Genomic DNA, 13,701 nt, shown 5'->3' with positions numbered 1-13,701 from the left:
CGAGCAAGGATACCCGTTATTAAAGCATGTGCGCAGGATATGCTTGATGTCTGACACTTGTTCCTTGTGCAACGATATTTGATACGGGGAAATATGCAATAATACGAAGAACAATGTTTATATTTCAATAGAAATATTTTTTTTTTGTTTTTAATTTTCAATCGTTTCTTATATTAATTGGACCTGTTGAGTAGAATAGAAAGCAATCAAGTATGCTATGATCTGTAGACCGCTTTATTATTTTGTGAACGATACTGTTTCCTTTAACAAAAGCGTTTGCCAATTAAACTATTTGTTTTTTTATTGTATTGATTTTATATTACGGTCTCAATTTGATATTAAAAGATAACATTTATTTTCTAGATATAACGTTTGATAGAAAATCATGCAGTTAGATTTATAGAATTCTAAACATGTTTATATTTATGAAATGATGTACTTGTGTTTTTAATTTCGCATGTAACTTGTTGAATACGGCCAAGAGGTCTACGCAAAGGATAAAGCGTGGTATCAGATAGCGTAAGCAGAAATTATAACCAGCGGAGGCTACTCGAAAACTCCTATCTCTCTGAATAAATGCAGCGCTCCCTCTTCGGCACACAACTTGAGCAAACAACTCGAAGATCCCTGAAAAAGGGACTTTAAAATCATATTCACCCCTGCTCGCAACTGAATCTATTAGCTTCAAGCATGTACCATTGACTGACGTTTATAGTTCGATAAAGTGTTTGATGTTTGACGTACAAATTCGTCGACAGTACCTGGTAAATACCCACTAACCTATTATAGAAAAAAAAAAATTATTTTTATATCCTGTATACTTGGAGACCTATACAGACTCTCTTAGAGATCTATATAGATCTATTTTTTCCATAAGGACATTTTGCATTTATGATATCAAACACATGTTTACTTTCTTAAATTTTTGACGGAAATACGTATTAACAATTACTTTATGTAAGCTGACATCTAAGATATGAAATTTATGGTACTATACCTACTTAATGGCGTGATCGAATTTCTCTCGTGTTACATTATGAAAAGGTTAATATCTAGTATATTTAATATGATTACTCTATCTAAAACTCAATCTCTTGCATAGGTAGAAATAACTAAACTTAAATCGGACTTCAAACAAATCTTCCACACTCCAATCGACATCTTAAACCCCCAAAATCCTTCTCACCTTCCAAATAAGTCTATCCAACCTATCTCAGGGTCTACATGACTACCTTATTAATCGCCTACGACACAATGCAACTAACCCCATGCTCTGAAACTCGACAACTATATCATAATCACACAGTCGTTCAAACTACCAACCCCTTGTAACCTTCTTTCACACACATACACGCACACATATCTCTTAGTCCCTACCCAAAGAACTCGGACTCGTTCTCCGGTAAAGTACCTTCGATCATAATACACGGACAGCGCAATCAGAATTTACACTCGTCTAAATCGCGTATCAATCACCGGGGGCCCACCCTCTTGCGCCTAAAGGGATGCACGCGGCGCACGGAGGCCGCACGATAATGCGTTTCGCGCCGATCCTCCTGATGGTCCGACAAGCGGGTCTACGCGTCCTGCGTGCACGTATAAGCTCGTTCTTTTTATGGGTTGCCCTCCTGCAGCGGCACGAGCAGTCACGTGCCCGAGGCGCCCCCTTCGAGCAGCCTCCCTCGATCCTCAACTCGCCCCTGTGTCACGAAGCCGCCCACTTTAGACGCCCCTGAGAGGGAAAGAGAAAAAAGGACGGTCCCGGCACCAGCCTACCCTCGTCACCTCCGCAACCAGCTTCGTCGCTTTCATTTCCTCCCCGTTGCTCATCTTGTTTCTCTCTCTTCCCGGCACTTCTCCACTTTCCATCCTTGCGCGGCCGGTCGCCGCTTTAATAAAAAGCTACTTACTTTTTGGACGCGCCGTCAACAAGGACGCCGACGCGTCTCGTGACACCCCGTCGGCGAATTATTGACGGCTGATAAGGGACGATTAACGCTACCCTTGGAAAGGGGGCAGCTTCCGGAACGTGAGTCCAACGATTGCGAATTAGATCGGAATTCGTGATAGAGGATATATTTGAGGATTGGAATTTGAGGTGGAATGGATTGAAGTGGGAGAGGAAGTGAGTATGTGTAGTTATTATTATTATCATTAGTTGATTAGAGGTTGTTATTTCATTTAATTATATTAATAAGCTTTAATTTACTAGTGGCGATATTAATTAGTTGTTTGTAGCATTACGCGGCGAGAGGTAGGGGTAGATCTTTTAGGAGATTGACGTAACTGATTTAAATTAGCGGAATTATTCTGATTAGTTCCTTTTGTAAAGAGAAATTACTTCACAATGAAATTTAGCGAAATCGGTTTTCACGTATAAATTGTATTTAGAATACGCAACTTTAGTCGAGGTGGAAATAATTGGCTTGGACTACTGAAATTCTTAGAAAACCGAAGTTTTAAATACTTCGGATATTATTTTCAACGAAGCCATGCTCCCCGATTGAATCATGCTCATCTGAAAAATGTTGTTTCAATCGTTTTGTCAAAATCTTTCCGCGTTTGCCATTCCATCAATCGATCCGAAAACTCTGGTTCTTCCACTCGTCTCCTCGCAACCTAAGGAGTACAATCTACCAACGACGCGACATTTCACACTCGTTCACTAGCGGCATCGTTATAATTTCGTCGCTTCCTGTTGGGCAAACAACACGAGGATGGAAGAGAGGACCACGCGAAAGGGTGTGGAAGGGTGTGTACGCGAAAATATGTACAACGAGAGCCGGACACGTAGACCGGCGTTGAACTTTAATATTACAAAAAGCTGTAATCCGACGGACGAGGTAGCTGGAGCGTTAACCCTGGCCACCCAATTTATAAAAATAACGATGAAATTACTGTTGCGTGAAGTGTAGCGTCACGCAGGACACCGATGCAACGCTGCACCCTGCGAAAGGATGACGAGCGTCCAACGAACATGTATGGGCTAGTCACATGGACACACTGGACCAAGGAGAAAGAGAGAGGAAAAAGAGAAAGAGAGATTGGACCGGTGGCTCGTCGAATGGGCGACGCGAAGGGTAACGGTGAAGAGGGTGGAGTGACGAGGGAGGAGGTAGCGTGATACACGTTTTGTCCGTCATCAGCTAGCAGACCGTCGGGGCGTTGATGTTTTAGTCTCTACTCGCGTTTTACGTTCGAAAAAATATGCGCATTGGTACGTGAGCTAATCGGTGGTAATAACGAAATCTCGGATCCGATTAATTAAAACGGTGAACGCGCCCGACGCGGGGCTCGAGAAAACGAGCTCTTCCAGTTCTTTCGAATGCGCGCGTCGATGCCGTGTCGTCTCGTGTGCGCACATATCGCGCAACCCCGACTGCTTCGTGATGCTTCGATGCCTAAGCTTCCTTTTTGTAACTTATTGGATAGCCCCTGTTTCTTTTCTCTTTCATCCTTTTCTTTTTTGTTGCACTTTGTTTCTCTTAAAGCTTCGTTATCGCGAGACGTTTTTTTGTTTCGCGGAAGTGCGCCGTAGGCAGGCTGTAGGATAATCGTTGGGATCAATGGGTTATTTAATACTGCTTTAGGTTTAATGGAGTTTAGAAATTAAGTTAACGATAGGAAGAAGTCGATCATTGGATATTTAGATTTGTCAATTGATTTGTTATCAATTTTTCTTTCTGATAGAACGAAAAAATATTTTGTCGAAGATAAATATTATTCTGCAACTTTTAATGTAGTATTCTTTGAAGCTTCAAAATGTCATTAGTCTTATAACGAGATCGAGCATGTTTAATTAAAGACAAAACCATTCTAGAATCACTAATGTTTAAAACATTGTATGTACAACGCTTGAACCAATTAAAAATATGTAAAAAATTTCTATAAAAAAATCACTACTTGGTAGTTTTGACTACTTATTCTCGTATTAAAGTCAAAATAGAAGATTCGCCCAAAATCATACGACATATATTCGATACAGTATATTCGCTTCATAATCCTGAAAGTTATACGAAAAAAATGAGGATCGAGAACTAGCTCCTTGGTCATTATTAAATCATGTTAAATCACTGGAAGGTCGTGGATCCTTGAAGAATCAGAAGGGACGTCCTTCGGAGTTCCCGGTGTGCTCCTCTTCTTGAAACTGTCTGTCTGTCACTCTCCCCCCAACCGACCGAATCCTCATTGGGCCGATGCTAACAATGTTTGTAGATATATTGTATCTCACGCATCACTTGGCCCGCAAATTGTTTTATAAACAGATTATAGCGACAGCGGGGTCGCTACCAGCGTAACGCTGGTAATATACTTCGACCAACCCCCTCGCGGCCCACCCCCTCGCATGCACAAGAACTATTCCATTGTCGGCAATGGCGACCGCATCGTTGCTCGCCGTCAAATCTTCAATGTTATTGCATCAAGCGATGAAATATCGAAACGCTAAGATCATACCTGATTTCGTCTACTCGCGAGATTAAATCTGTAATCGACTTAGGAGATACGATGCTCTTGAACAAGATTCGTTTTAAGATAGAAGATTGAACTTTGAGTTTATTGCAAGTGGTTGCGGATACACTTTGAGAAGTGGATTAACGGTTAATATGAGAATTATCAAAGTGATCAAAATAACGAATTTGTAATTTTTCATAGAAACTTGATAGACTTACAACGGTGCAGTTTTGGAGATTTGCAGATTATATAAAGAACGTGGATAAAAGATTTTTGCATACATCGCATCTTGATTTCCTTGGTAAACATTTTATGATCACAGATTTCATCACCAATCATCGGTAATTCTAATGTTAATTGCATGTAACATATTTTTCTGATAAAGTAAATTTTATTTTAAGAACTACGTTACATTTACAACTTAAAAACATACTTCGTAAAAGACACAACCATAAATATATCTAAAACTTAGTTTTACTCGAAATTACTTTGCTCATTGATTTCCTTCGTATCTATTCATAAAGTAAGAAAAAAGGCGAATCAGATCTCTTCTCATTCCCTACAAATACATATCCAATTTTCCTGCCGATTCTAGAGGTACAGATTTTCCTATCAATTACGGGTACTCGGGCGATTTCAGGACAAAGCCGTGACCGAAAAAAGAGCAGTGCGACGAATGCAGTCGATGCAAAGTTAAGAGTGCATTGAATTTCTGCATCCGGGAATGGGAAAAATCCGGTGAATCAGTGTCCTTGGCTCATTAGTTCGATGATAGCGGTAACCCGCCGACCAGAACGGAATAGCGTGCTTATTGTGGTAAACCTGGAACTTAATGGTCTGTGACCCGAGTACCGTACACCGATGCCAGGTCCTTTATCGATGATCCACCAGGATTCGAATAGATCAGAAAATTTAGTTATTCCCGCCAAGGCGGAAGAACTAACGTCCCCGGTGCTTCGACGCGCCTGCTGGGCGTTTCCGGTCGCGTGCCATTACGATTCCGTATAATCTGTCCCATTTAAATTTGAAACGGCCTACCCTTTTCAACGACAGCTTCCTTCTATTCTTCTGTTTATCTTCCTCCTACAGTAAATCATCCATTTTTCGTATCGCCGCATAAGTAATTGATGCACTTTCTGTTTTGTAGGTTACAGATAGTTTATTAGGTAATTGAAGAGTTAGGAGAAAGTTGGTATAAATGACAGATTTGAATGCATGATACGTATAGTTAAATTTTAATAAAGGATTGTATGATTTTATATTTTAGTTTATATATTTCATATCGTATATTTGATTGTTAATTTTTAATAAGATTCTGGATAGATATAATACAATTTTTGTTTTTTTGTAAAACTGTAGAAAAATTATGTATTATTTAAATGGTTTTAGAAGTTTTAATAATTGGTCTTGAAATTATTGTTATCGTAGTGGCAATAGAAATATGAAGTTGCAAGACAGTACTCGTGCAATATTTATCTGATTTCTTTAATACTGATTGCTTTACACTGGATCGTAAAAATGGCACGTAATAAAACAAGATAAATAACCAATCGCGCATGAACCGATGGTATCTTTACAAGGTTTTACGTCAAAAGTTGGCTATATCTGTCACTGAAAGGTAAACCGTTATTGGTACTCGAAACTACCGACGTCATCCGCGTATCAAAACCATCAAACACTCTACTTTCCTTCTACAAAGCACTTGGAGTTTCCTTTATTTACTTCAAAGTCATTTAAAAGTGGGTACTTCCCGCGGTGGAGTGGAAACGAACCGATAAGAGCGTGGCGAAAAGTTGCCGCGTGATCATCGTACGCCTTCGACGAAGGGGTTAAATCGGTCGCAACGAGGGTTGAATGCGTACCAAGCGCGGGTTTACCGTTGTGCGTCGATGATGTCTTGCGAGCGGATATTTTTGCGAGGCAATCGGCACTCGCACGTACATACGACCCTCTGGAATATATCGAGAGAGTAATCTTCATCCAGTAATCGCCTTGACGAGTTATTTCTGTAACGTTTCCCGCACAAGGGGGGTGAAAACTGCCGTAAGAGATGAGCTGCAAGAGAGGAGGGTGTACAAAAAAAGAGAAGAGCGCGCTTGCAAGTGTGCGACCCGTGAGAGATGCCTCGCACGATTACCTACCCAATCTCGAATATAATTTTCTTGTTAGCTGTAAAATCCAATCAACGTTGACGTTGCCTGGCCGCGCCGCTCGGGTCGACCAACCCCGCGCTCCGTTTTCTTCCTCTCTCCGTTTTCTCGCTCTCGCTTCTCCTTTTTGTCGTCCCCTTTTGCTTCTCTCCGGGATCTACACACCAGTTCCAGGAATATGCCAACGGGGAACAACGTGGCAACGAACAACGAACGGGACAAAGATGAAACGAGAGGATCGAGAACTGACCGAGATGAAACGAGAGGATCGAGAACTGGCCGAGATGAAATAGAAGGATTGAGAACGAGAGAGGACATAGAACCAGTCCAAGATGGAATAGAGGCAAGCTGGAAGGGAAGAATCAAGTTACTCCGAATCCGCTGTGTTACTTCTCACTTATTTCGTGGGCCGCGGCTAATGCGATTCTCCTGACCGTTTCTAACGTCGTTCCGTAGCTACGCCATGCAGCTAACCCCAAAAGGCTACAAACTGGCCTGCCCTTTGTTTTCTGCACGGTCCTTTCAATTATTTGCAAATAAAAGACCGAGCACAGGGGTTAGACCCTTTTTCAAGCTTTCTTCCCCTCTTCTATATTGTCTTCCAACCTCTCGTTCTCGTTCCGTTACTTTCGTACGGCCAAACTTTTCGCCCCTTCGCCAATCCCGACTTCTCGAAGATTAAAACGCTGTTCTTGGGTGGGAAGTCTCATGGGCGGAGCTTTGCTGATCTCGTTGCATCTATTTGGGCCTGATATTCGCCGCAAATGATACGCAACGGGAAGATTAAGGTAATTTCGAATCAGTTTTGGTTTCGTGGAGGGATCGTGAATCTGATCATAAATTTATCGAATGATTATTCGAATCTTGTTTTTAAGCTATTCAAATATTGTGTACTTGGGATTGTAGGAGTGGTAGGTATATCGATGGAGATGTCAATTTTCCATTAACAAATTTCATCGTGAGCTTCCAAACGAAGGAAACTAGTGGAACAAACTAACAAATCATTCGAAAAATTCTCATCCATTCGAATCTCCGAAGACAATGACATTCATCCTGATTCATTGATTCAAATACAAAGACTCTAATCAGATTAAAATAATTACGCGTCATTAAAAATAATTACCCGTTGTTGTCGTGGTAAACGAGAGGATGACAATCACAGTGATATCTACGATCCTGTTTCTTTTCTCTTCTTGGCAATTATTATATTCTCCTTTCCATCGTCCAAGTCGATTCTGTCTCGACTTATCGGCCTACCATGGAACAGAATAATAGGCGCATCCTGCTGCAGGAGATTGAAAGGAAAAAGAGGAGTGCCTTCCACGTTGGCCAAGGCTCGCTGGTAAGGGAAGCGAGTGCCCTCTTCTTCTATGCGCCTCGCTGACTACAGACCACGGAGTTGAATCAATTAAAGTTTAATCCGGAACCAGGAGGATCGAGAAGAAGCAGCCCCTTCGTCCACCTTTCCTGCGTCCCTCCCCTTTCTTTCTTTCGCCCCTTTCGCGTTCTCCCCCTTTTTCTTTCGTCCTATCTCCTTTCCCTTTGTTTCGCCCCTTTTTTGTCCCGTCCCTCGCTTCCATCTTTCTCCTATAGTCGGTTGCATCCTCTTTTTTCTTTTTTCCCCTTTCTGCTCGTTTTCAGTTTTTTCCGTTTGATACAGCTCTTGCTTTCGTCTGTGTTCTTCTCCCGACGAGATTGTAGTGATTTCGCTATTTCAGATCGCTCGCTCTTTGCCTTCTTGTTTCGATTCGGTTTCATCCGGGAAATAATGCAGGCTACTTTCGCTGCTTTCAAATTCTGTGTCCTACTTTCTGGTGTTTCTATCTTTATCGATTTTTCTTTCTGTTAACCCGATTATAAAGACGTAACTGTTATTTATCTATATTGTTTTTACTGCTATTCGTTGTAATTAAATTGTAGATGTTTGAACGATGCAGTATTTGTATTGTAGTATTTAGGAAACGAGACAAATATCATTTACGTTCGAATCCTTTCATTTTGTTCACTAAAATAAGAATTTACACGAACAATTTCAATCTAGTTATACTCTCCATCAATTCATTTATGACAAACTCTAAGGATCCTCTACTTCTAACTTTAAATCAAGATTCCATTTTTCATCACCATATTAGTCTAACCATCTCACCCAATATTCAATAATCTACATACGTTAAAAAGAATTAATAAAATTTCCCGCACTATGCTTCACCTATAAATTCCATACTTTCTTCTTTCTTATTTTTTCCCTCATAATCTGTCCTAACCCCATTACGTCATTTCTCCTTTGCCATTCGATTCGTTCCTCCTCTTCCATTCGCCTTTCGCCCTCCAAAATGGTTCGGGTCGGTAGATTGGAGGCATCCTGGCTGGAAACGAAACGAGGCCAACGATAGAACGAAAGAAACAACTAGGAGGAGAAAGATACGCGAAGGGAGGCTCGCGCAACGGGGTTGCTTCTATAAAATGACAGAGGAGGGGGTAGAAAATTGGGGATCCCGAAAGTGTATCGCTTACGCGAGGGGCTCCCTTCACAATGGGGATTCGCAACGAGCGGAAAGAATAGTTATCTGTAATATGGGGTGACGCGTGCTGATGAGTCGGGCCGGAAGTTTCGATCACTTCTACCTCCCTCTTCTGTATCTGTCTTGCCTTCGTTAAAAACGACCTTGCGATCTGTAAGCTAGGCTATACGTTCGTTTTCTCTGTGATCTTTTGACAGAATGACAAAGCACGCCGAACGAGCGCTCATTTTTCTGCGATAAGGAGCACCAGATAACATTACGTCGCTTGAGTGGACGGATGCGTTGAAATTCTCCTCTGAATGAAACACTGTTGCATTCTCTTTGGCGAATAATGTAAATAACCATGTAGAGTTGAAAAATTGAAAATATGTAGTTTTTGGTGTACGGTGGTTTAAGTGAAACATGTTTGTGTGGTGTAGGATTTGAATGTATAATTCAGAAATTATGTTACTAGGATTTTTATGCGTATTCATGTTATCTAATTTGAAGAGAAGTATTCTTGGTTATATAGTTTTTTGATTAACGAACGATTCATTATATTCGTTTCCAGCAAGCAGATAATTTTCTTTAGAAAGTAATTGAATGCTGAATTTTATCACCGATAATACTTATTCTTTAATTTTGCATGTATATTACTTTAATGTAATACGGGTATTATTATTATGATTAATACAGATTTATGATAGAATGTTCTTTGAAATATTAAAATCATAATACATCGCGTTCTCGGAAACCACTTGTCAGGGATGCTGGCGAGCTGTTCTCCATTTTCTGCATTACTGACATGTTCAATCGCAGCAGTCTGGAAAATCGCCAACTCGAGCCCCGGCGAAACGAATCTTAGCCTTATCGAAACGTCAAACATTTTAGCGGCGAACTTGACTCCGACAAAAGACCGATCACACATGTCGCGGAAGATCCTTTATTCCTCTCATGATTTCGCGCACAGTGTGCTCCAACAGCTTCTCGGCGTATCAACACGGATTATACCATTCGGCCCAGAATCGAAGTGACCCAGTGATTATTCAGGAACATTTTAATGGAGCACGTTAAGCACGTTAATGCCATTGACTATGTTGATGACCAAATGGGAAATTTAATCAAATGATCATTTTTAAGATACACGGCTATAGATATTGAGCAAGACTAAATTGTTTTTATTAAATGAAAGAAATATTCTTTCTGTATAGTTATTCCTTAGGTTCCAAGAAACATAAGAAAATGTTTCAATTGTTAAAAAGAAATAACTGGTGGTAAGAAATATTAAACCGAACCTAACTTGAAATAGAGTAATTTTCAGATTCATAATGAATTATAAATGTAAAGTAGGTTAAGGATTGCAAATGAAGTCACACGGACAGAAAGAGTTAAAGTTGTGGACAGCAAAAGATCCGACTGATCATTCATTATTAATTAATTTAATTCGTGTGTTGCGTCTTTATGTAAAGTAAATTAAATTTGTAAGTCTTCAATGTACTTTGGAGTACAGCAAACGCGCTTCCAGCAGAGAGGCGTTTCAGAGAAATTAAAGCGCAGAATAAATATACCACTCCCTTCAGTAATTTGTGTAAAATGACGACTTACAACTAACGCTACCTCATTTATGAGTAGGAAAACTGCAAATCTTAGTTGGAAAAGTCGGAAACAGTGAAATATATGAATAGCGTTTAATTCTTCAGAAAGCAACAGCTAACCTCGATGAAATTGATTAGTTCAATTTCAAATTGAAGCAAGAACTCACACATATCGACAATTCTTTCCTACTTGTTCCAAACTTAAGAAACTTTCAAAAAACAGAATTGGTTCAAATATGTCCTAAAGAACTTTCTCTTTTTATCCTTCCGTTATTCTTACCTCTCTAAATCAGATGAAAATCCAATTTTCAAGGAATTCAACGCAGTCTCGTCGAAGATATCTCTTTTGAACACATTAAGATAAAAGCCTAAAGAAACTGGTAACGACATCGGCTGTTCGGTGAAAATGAAAAAGCGCATCTGCTCTTTGGGTTTTTTTACCGAGGAACCATGCGAAACAATGGCGACTGGATCCCGAGGATGCATCCACGGTCCGTTTACCTGGAAATGCGATGCTCGGTACAGTCGCTGACCCAAGCTAGGCAATCTCTCATTTTTGCCGGGACAAAAGAGCGCTAAATCTTATTGTTCTTATGCCGGTAATTAAGGTGGGTGAATTAGTTGGCGATTGTTCTTCTGCCGTTCGGTCATCTCCCGCAGGGGATAATAAATAAGATTCTTGAGAAATTTCTGACCGTGTTATTCCGCAATCCTGTTTACGCTCAACGGACCACCCAAGGGGGGAGACTGGATTAACGACAGAAAAAAAAAACCGGCAAACCCATCCTGCCACGTTAATTACAACTGTAACGAAGTCTTCTGTTCGTTCCCGGTTATGTTACCGATTATTTTGCGCCAACTTGAAAAACTGTTCTTCTAGCGGATTAATCTTTCGCGAACTTGTATATAATACTTATAATGTAGTATGAATGGAATATGCTGTTTCATAGTAATTAATATTTGAGTATTTGTCTGACGTTATACCTAATTGTTTAGTAATTTATCGATTTACGATCATGTTCTTTTTTTTCAGTGATTCTTTTATTGTAATGTCTATAAGTGAAGCGTCTACGTAGTAATCTTTGTTGATTCATGCTCTGTGGATACATACGCATACATGCATACACAAAATTATTACTGAATCAACAGAGATTACTTCATAGACGCAAACGAAGCAGAATCCTTTTTCGTTACAGTAAATGCTCGATGTGTAACTGCTATGTAAGACTTACATCTACGTACGAATTATAGATCGTTTGTGCTGACAACTTCTGGGGTAACGTACTTCTGAATCAATCTGTTTGTTTACGTTCAACGAAGGAACTCACTCATGATATCGAAAATGATAAAAATCGATTTTACGTCGAAAGAATTGATTGCTGAACCTACGTATATTGATTGGACATTTTTTGCTCCTTCTGGTGAATACTATAAACCCTTAAAGCCCTGGACTATTTTCTTTAACATCCTGATTGTGCAAATAATTTAATTAGCATTTGACTTAATTTTGTTATCTTTAAAAAAAAATGTTGAGATTCCTATTGATATCGTTTCTAGATTATTTGGTTCTATCTTCTTCTATCAAAGTTCTGACTCATCACAAAGTTGCTTAATGATAATGAACTATGATATATTAAAATTTTAGACTCACGATTTACATCTTATAAAAAAGATGAATATGAAATTGGAATTTTTACTAGGATTTAAATAGGGAAATCTCTATATTCTACGCATGTTTTGCACTTTTAATCTTTTCACAAACACACAAACATCCATAATCTCGTACTAACTTCAAGTTTCAACATATTAATTCCTCTATAAAACATACCCAACTAGCTATCGGGAACAACTTTTACAAAGTTAGGCGAGTCTCGATAAATCAAGGCGAATTACAATGAATCGCATAAATCAAGAATAATCGTGGAAGCGTTCGCCGCTTCTTAAATATTCGCGTTTCGAAACGGCGCGGCTTGGCGTGGTATTACGACGTAATACCTTGACTCTAGAACCGCAGTATTTCACTTTAGCCAGGAAACGTCGTCGTCGTCGTTGTCGTCGTCGGCCGTAGTCTCGTTTCGCGAAGCGGCCGTAGAAAACTTACGATTGCAAAAACTTGTCTGGTTCTGAAGACAAAAGGACAAACTTTCCCGCTCCCGCAAGAGTTGCTGGCGACTTCTCCGTCCTTCTTCCATGTCGACTTTTTCAATTTCACTCACTTCCTTCTCCGTCCTGCTTATCCGACGGACGAACTTTTGGTGACAAGGCCTCTTCGTGTACTCCTGCTCCCCGCAAAAACGCATTTCCGAGGAGCTCCAGAAACTCGAACGAACTTCGAGCACTCGTCGATCCGACGATAATCACCTTTTTATTCTTTTACTTTCTTTCCAAATGTGGATGTTCCATGGATTTGTCATATGAAAGAGTTTTATGGTGTTTATGGTTCGATAAATATGTTTTGGCACGATAGTTTTAAACAGTTGATTATTTTCGATGCTTTTAAAATTGAGGGACTTGCAGCAATGAGGAGGCAGCTTCTATATTTAATCCTACTGCAATTTCATTTTAAACTATTCTTGGGATATTTTTCTATCGTTGGAAAATTTCTGAACCTGAAAGGAAACGAGGAAACGTTGATACTGATACGCGTGATTTCTCCTCTATTTTACACTAACGATTTATTGAAAACGTTAAAAGTCAATCTCTCGATTGAGGAGTAATCGCGACTGAGACGTAAAGAGTTCGAGGGTTGTGAAAGGGTTAAAGTGTATTCATCGGAATAGAAAGTATAAGTTTCGTATACAGCGCAATGGATAATATGATCATAATATTTTAAATTCTTGAATCCGTGGCATTATTTACGTAAAATACCAAATATATTATATTTTCAAAAGTTTTTATCCATTCGCCGAATTTCCACATGACCATTTTCTAACGTTTTATAATTCTCTGTAGATTTCAGATAAAAGTACTCTCACTTAAAATTCAAAAATTGAAATCTGTAAA

Source organism: Bombus flavifrons, chromosome 2 (assembly GCF_040668555.2).
Source record: "Bombus flavifrons isolate JBK064 chromosome 2, iyBomFlav1_principal, whole genome shotgun sequence".
In the NCBI taxonomy this organism is placed as follows: domain Eukaryota; kingdom Metazoa; phylum Arthropoda; class Insecta; order Hymenoptera; family Apidae; genus Bombus; species Bombus flavifrons.
Note: the sequence above shows the minus strand (reverse complement) of the source record.